The following is a 7,595-nucleotide window of genomic DNA, read 5'->3' as shown; positions in this document are numbered from 1 at the left end:
GAAAAGATTTTGAAATTGATTTTGAAAAAGATGTGATTGAAACTTATTTTAAAAAAGATTTGAAAAAGAAATTTAAAAACATTCGATTTTGAAAATTAAAGTTGATTACTTGACTAACAAGAAACAAAAAGATATGATTTTAAAATTTAAAGATTGAGCCTTTCTTACTAGGCAAGTAAAACTTAATATTTTTGAATCAATCACATTAATTGTGAGTATTAATTTTGAAAATATGAAATAGAAATAAGAAAAAGATTTTTGAAAATCAATTTGAAATTTTCGAAAATATGAAAGAAAAAAAATGAAAAAGATTTGATTTTTGAAAAAGATTTGAAAAAGATAGAATTTTTAATTTGAAAATTTGATTTGACTCAGAAGAAACAACTAAATTTTAAAAAGTTTTGAAAAAGTCAACTCAAATTTTCGAAAATTTATGAGTGAAAAAGGGAAAGATATTTTTTTGATTTTAGAATTTTTAATGAAGAAAGAGAAAAACACAAAAAAGACGCAAGACATAAAAATTATGAATCAAAACAAGGAAAATATGCAAGAACACTTTGAATGTCAAGATGAACATCAAGAACACTTTGAATGTCAAGATGAACACCAAGAACTTATTTTTGAAAATTTTTAAGAAAAGAAAAATATGCAAGACACCAAACTTAGAAATTTTCAATAATTAGACACTAGCAAATTAAAAATGCATATGGAAAACAAGAAAAGACACAAAACATAAAAAATGCAAAGATCAAACAAAGCAATTCATCAAGAACAACTTGAAGATCATGAAGAACATATGCATGAGTTTTCGAAAAATGCACAAATTTTAAAAACATGCAATTGACACCAAACTTAAAATTTGACTCAAGACTCAAACAAGAAACACAAAAATATTTTTGATTTCATGATTTTATTAAAAAATTTATTTTGGATTTTTTGAAAATTATTTGGAAAAAAAAAATAAGGATTTCAAAATTTTTAATAAGAATTCCAGGAATCATGTAATGTTAGTCTAAAGCTCCGGTCCAGGAATTAGACATGGCTTACTAGCCAGCCAAGCTTTCATTGAAAGCTCCGGTCCAAAACACTAGACATGGCCAATGGCCAGCCAAGCTTCAGCAGATACAAATCAGGCATATAACAGCTGATTAGATGAGAGTCCAAGGACTCTTGTGATGATAAGTTGAAACCTCGTTCAAAAGAATCAGACATGGCTTCACAGCCAGCCAGACTTCAACAGATCATCATGAAACTCTAGAATTCATTCTTAAAAATTCTGAAGTCATAGAATAACTTATTTTTTTGAAAATATAATTTTTTTTCGAAATTAAAAAAAGTTAAAACAAAAAGCTTAAAATTAAAATAAAGTTACCTAATCTGAGCAACAAGATGAACCGTCAGTTGTCCAAACTCGAACAATCCCCAGCCACGGCGCCAAAAACTTGGTATGCAAAATCGTGATCGTTCATTCCTTGGTAACGGCGCTAAAAACTTAATACGCGCGTTCATAATCTTAATTCTTTGTCACAACTTCGCACAACTAACCAGCAAGTGCACTGGGTCGTCCAAGTAATAAACCTTACGTGAGTAAGGGTCGATCCCACAGAGATTGTCGGCTTGAAGCAAGCTATGGTCACCTTGTAAATCTCAGTCAGGCGGATTCAAATGGTTATAGAGTTTTAATAATTAAAAGATAAATAAAACATAAAATAAAGATAGAGATACTTATGTAATTCATTGGTGGAAATTTCAGATAAACGTATGGAAATGCTTAGTTCCTTCTGAATCTCTGCTTTCCTACTGCTTTCATCCAATCCTTCATTCTCCTTTCCATGGCAAGATGTATGTTGGGCATCACCGTTGTCAATGGCTACATCCCGTCCTCTCAGTGAAAATGGTCCAATGCGCTGTCACTGCATGGCTAATCAGTTGTTGGTTCTCGATCATGCTGGAATAGGATTTACTATCCTTTTGCGTCTGTCACTACGCCCAGCACTCGCGAGTTTGAAGCTCGTCACAGCCATCCCTTCCCAGATCCTACTCAGAATACCACAGACAAGGTTTAGACTTTCTGGATCTTGGGAATGGCCATCCATGGGTTCTAACTTATACCACGAAGACTCTAATATCTCGGACTCGGTCCCCTGTATTAGATATCTAAGAGATACTCATTCTATCTCATCTTCATGTAGAACGGAAGTGGTTGTCAGGCACGCGTTCATAGGTGAGAATGGTGATGAGTGTCACATAATCATCACATTCATCATGTTCTTGGGTGCGAATGAATATCTTAGAATGGGAATAAGCTTGAATTGAATAAAAAAAAATAGTACTTTGCATTAATTCTCGAGGAACAGTAGAGCTCCACACCTTAATCTATGGGGTGTAGAAATTCCACCATTGAAAATACATAAGAACAAGGTCTAGGCATGGCCGAATGGCCAGCCTCCAAAACGTGATCCAAAGATAAAACTAAAGATGTAAATACAATCGTAAAAAGTCCTATTTAAACTAAACTAGTTACTAGGGTTACAGAAATAAGTAAATGATGCAGAAATCCACTTCCGGGCCCACTTGGTGTGTGCTTGGGCTGAGCATTGAAGCTTTCACGTGTAGAGGTCTTCCTTGGAGTTAAACGCCAGTTTGTAACGTGTTTCTGGCGTTTAACTCTGCTTTGCAACCTGTTTCTGGCGTTTAACTCTAAAAAAGGGTAGAGAGCTGGCGTTGAACGCCAGTTTGCATCGTCTAAACTCGGACAAAGTATGGACTATTATATATTTCTGGAAAGCCCTGGATGTCTACTTTCCAACGCAATTGAGATCGCGCCATTTAGAGTTCTGCAGCTCCAGAAAATCCATTTCGATTGCAGGGAGGTCAGAATCCAACAACATCTGCAGTCCTTCTTCAGCCTCTGAATCTGATTTTTGCTCAAGTCCCTCAATTTCAGCCAGAAATTACCTGAAATCACAGAAAAACACACAAACTCATATTAAAGTCTAGAAATGTGATTTTTATTTAAAAACTAATAAAAATATACTAAAAACTAACTAAATTATACTAAAAACATACTAAAAACAATGCCAAAACGCGTATAAATTATCCGCTCATCACAACACCAAACTTAAATTGTTGCTTGTCCCAGAGAAACTGAAAATCAAATAGGATAAAAAGAAGAGAATATACTATAAACTCCAAACAATCAATGAAATTTAGCTCCAATTAGATGAGCGGGACTAGTAGCTTTTTGCTTCTGAACAGTTTTGGCATCTCACTTTATCCCTTGAAGTTCAAAATGATTGGCATCTATAGGAACTCAGAATACAGATAGTGTTATTGATTCTTCTAGTTCAGTATGTTGATTCTTGAACACAGCTACTTTATGAGTCTTGGCCGTGGCCCTAAGTACTTTGTTTTCCAGTATTACCACCGGATACATAAATGCCACAGACACATAACTGGGTGAACCTTTTCAGATTGTGACTCAGCTTTGCTAGAGTCCCCAATTAGAGGTGTCTAGGGTTCTTAAGCACGCTCTTCTTTTTGCTTTGGACATCGACTTTAACCGCTAAGTCTCAAGTTTTCACTTGACACCTTCACGCCACAAGCACATGGTTAGGGACAGCTTGGTTTAGCCGCTTAGGCCAGGATTTTATTCCTTTAGGCCCTCCTATCCACTAATGCTCAAAGCCTTGGATCCTTTTTATTTTACCCTTGCCTTTTGGTTTTAAGGGCTATTGGCTTTTTGCTCTTGCCTTTTGGTTTAAAGAGCTTTTGGCTTTTTCTGCTTGCTTTTTCTTTTTCTTTCTCTTTTTTTTCGCCATTTTTCTTTTCTCTTTTTTTTTCGCAAGCTTTTGTATTCACTGCTTTTTCTTGCTTCAAGAATCATTTTTATGATTTTTCAGATTATCAATAACATTTCTCCTTTTCATCATTCTTTCAAGCGCCAACATATTTAACATTCATAAACAACAAATTCAAAAGACATATGCACTGTTCAAGCATTCATTCAGAAAACAAAAAGTATTGTCACCACATTAAAATAATTAAACTAGTTTCAAGGATGAATTTAAAATCATGTACTTGTTGTTCTTTTGTGATTAAAACATTTTTCATTTAAGAAAGGTGATGGATTCATAGGACATTCATTGCTTTAAGACATAGACACTTAAATACTAATGATCATGTAATAAGACACAAACATAAACATAAAGCATAGTAAATGAAAAACAGTAAAATAAGAACAAGGAGATTAAGGAACGGGTCCACCTTAGTGAGGGTGGCGTCTTCCTCTTCTTGAAGAATCAATGGTGCTCTTGAGCTCCTCTATGTCTCTTCCTTGCCTTTGTTGCTCCTCCCTCATAGCTCTTTGATCTTCTCTAATCTCATGGAGGATGATAGAGTGTTCTTGGTGCTCCATCCTTAGTTGTCTAATGTTGGAACTTAATTCTCCTAGGGAAGTGTTGATTTGCTCCCAATAGTTCTGTGGAGGGACGTGCATCCCTTGAGGCATCTCAGGGATTTCATGGTGAGAAATTTCCTCATGCTCTTGTTGAGGTCCATGATCTCTTGTTTGCTCCATCTTTTTCTTAGTGATGGGTTTGTCCTCTTCAATGAGGATGTCTTCTTGGCCACAACTTCATAGAAGTGGTCTTGATGGACCCTTGAGATGAATCTCTCCATCTCCCATGACTCAGAGGTGGAAGCAATTGCCTTCCCTTTCCTCTTTCTTGAGGTTTCTCTGGCCTTAGGTGCCGTTGATGGTTATGGAAAAACAAAAAGCAATGCTTTTACCACACCAAACTTAAAGGGTTTGCTCGTCCCTGAGAAAAGAAGAAAGGAAGTAGTAGAAGAAGAAGAAGAAATGGAGGAGATGGAGGTGTGTGAATGGTTCGGCCAAGGGGGGTTTTAGGTGGTTATGATGTGTGAAAAGGAAGGAGTGATGGTTTGAATTTGAGTGGGTGGGTGTAGGTGGGTTGTATGATGGTTTTGGAGGAGAAATGGAGTTGATTGGTGAAGGGTATTTGGAGAAGAGTGTTATGAAAAGGTTAGAGAGAAAGAGAAGAAGAAGTGGGGTAGGTGGGGATCCTTTGGGATCCACAGATCCTGAGGGGATCCTGTGGGGTCCACAGATCTAGAAGGGCCAAGGACTTAGCATCCCTGCTCCAATTAGGCGTGCAAAACGCCCCTTGTATGCAATACTGGCGTTTAACGCCAGACTGCTGCCTGTTTCTGGCGTTAAACACCCAAATGTAGCCTGTTTCTGGGGTTTAACGCCAGGTTGATGCTTGTTTCTGGCGTTTAAATGCCAGACTGCTCTTCCTCCAGAGTGTGCTGTTTTTAATGCTATTTTTCATTCTGTTTTTAATTTTTCAGTAGTTTTTGTGACCTCACATAATCATCAACCTGATAAAAAATGAAATAGTAATAAAAATAAAATAGATATAATTAAATAACATTGGGTTGCCTCCCAACAAGCGCTTTTTTATTGTCACTATCTTGACAGTGAGCTCTCATGGAGCCTCACAGATAATCCGAGCATTGTTGGGACCTCCCAACACCAAACTTAGAGTTTGAATGTGGGGGTTCAACACCAAACTTAGAGTTTGGTTGTGGCCTCCCAAAACCAAACTTAAAGTTTGACTGTGGGGGCTTTGGTTGACTCTGCAGTGAGAGAAGCTTTTCATGCTTCCTCTCCACGGTTACAAAAGGAGATCCTTGAGTTTTAAACACATGGTTGTCCTCATTCAGTTGAAGGACCAACTCTCCTCTATCCACATCAATCACAGCTTTTGCTGTGGCTAGGAAGGGTCTTCCAAGGATGATGGATTTATCCTTATCCTTCCCAGTGTCTAGGATTATGAAATCAGCAGGGATGTAAAGGCCTTCAACCTTTACTAACACATCCTCTACTTGTCCATAAGCCTCTTTTCTTGAGTTGTCTGCCATCTTTAATGAGATTCTGGCAGCTTGTACCTCAAAGATTCCCAGTTTCACCATTACAGAGAGTGGCATTAATTTTTAGCCTGACCCCAGGTCACCCAGAGCCTTCTCAAAGGTCATGGTGCCTATGGTACAGGGAATTAAGAATTTACCAGGATCCTGTTTCTTTTGAGGTAATTTCTGCCTATCCAATGCATTCAGTTCATTGGTGAGCAAGGGAGGTTCATCTTCCCAAATCTCATTACCAAATAATTTGGCATTCAGCTTCATGATTGCACTAAGGTACTTAGAAACTTGCTCTTCAGTAATTTATTCATCCTCTTCATAGGAAGAATACTCATCAGAGCTTATGAAGGGCAGAAGTAAGTTGAATGGAATCTCTATGGTCTCTGTATGAGCCTCAGATTCCATTGGTTCCTCAAAAGGGAACTCCTTATTGGTCACTGGACGTCCCAGGAGGTCTTCCTCACTAGGATTCACGTCCTCCTCCTCTTCTTTGGGTTCGGCCACACCAAGTAAGGTAATGGCCTTGCACTCTCTTTTTGGATTCTCTTCTGTATTGCTTGAAAGAGTACTGGGAGGAGTTTCAGTGACCCTTTTACTCAGCTGGCCCACTTGTGCCTCTAAATTTCGAATGGATGACCTTGTTTCAATCATGAAACTCGGAGTGGCCTTAGATAGATCAGAGACTATATTTGCTAAGCTAGATGGATTCTGCTCAGAATTCTCTGTCTGTTGCTGAGTGGATGATGGAAAAGGCTTGCAATTGCTAAACCTGTTTCTTCCACCATTATTAAAGCCTTGTTGAGGCTTTTGTTGATCCTTCCATGAGAAATTTGGGTGATTTCTCTATGAGGGATTATAGGTGTTTCCATAGGGTTCACCCATGTAATTCACCTTTGCTATTGCAGGGTTCTCAAGATTATAAGCTTCTTCTTCAGAAGATGCTTCTTTAGTACTGTTGGATGCAGCTTGTAATCCATTTAGACTCTGAGAAATCATATTGACTTGCTGAGTCAATATTTTATTCTGAGCCAATATGGCATTCAGAGTATCAATTTCAAGAACTCTCTTCCTCTGAGGCGTCCCATTACTCACAGGATTCCTTTCAGAAGTGTACATGAACTGGATATTTACAACCATGTCAATGAGTTCTTGAGCTTCTGTAGGTGTTTTCTTTAGGTGAATGGATCCACCTGCAGAATGGTCCAATGATATCTTTGATAATTCAGACAGACCTTCATAGAATATATCCAGGATGGTCCATTCTGAAAGCATGTCAGAAGGACACTTTTTGGTCAGTTCCTTGTATCTCTCCCAAGCTTCATAGAGGGATTCACCTTCTTTCTGTTTGAAGGTTTGAACATCCACTCTAAGCTTGCTAAGCTTTTGAGGAGGAAAGAACTTGTCTAAGAAAGCCGTGACCAGCTTATCCCAAGAGTTCAGGCTATCTTTAGGTTGAGAGTCCAACCATATTCTAGCTCTGTCTCTTACAGCAAATGGGAAAAGCATAAGCCTGTAGACCTCGGGATCAACCCCATTGGTCTTAACATTATCACAGATTTGCAAGAATTCAGTTAAGAACTGAAAAGGATCTTCGGATGGAAGTCCATGAAACTTGCAATTCTGTTGCATCAGAGAAACTAATTGAGGTT

The 7,595-nt window shown here is 37.9% G+C and overlaps 1 non-coding gene across 1 annotated transcript; it reads left to right on the top strand.

Annotated features, from left to right (window-relative positions):
* Positions 1-7,212: 7,212 nt before the first annotated feature.
* LOC112781157 (small nucleolar RNA R71) lies at positions 7,213-7,320 on the top strand. The gene has a single exon (XR_003191951.1). It is a non-coding gene; the product is annotated as a small nucleolar RNA R71 (small nucleolar RNA).
* The last annotated feature ends 275 nt before the right edge of the window (positions 7,321-7,595 follow it).

Source organism: Arachis hypogaea, chromosome 19 (assembly GCF_003086295.3).
Source record: "Arachis hypogaea cultivar Tifrunner chromosome 19, arahy.Tifrunner.gnm2.J5K5, whole genome shotgun sequence".
Taxonomy (NCBI): Eukaryota; Viridiplantae; Streptophyta; class Magnoliopsida; order Fabales; family Fabaceae; genus Arachis; species Arachis hypogaea.
Note: the sequence above shows the minus strand (reverse complement) of the source record. Positions and strands in the feature narration are given on the sequence as shown.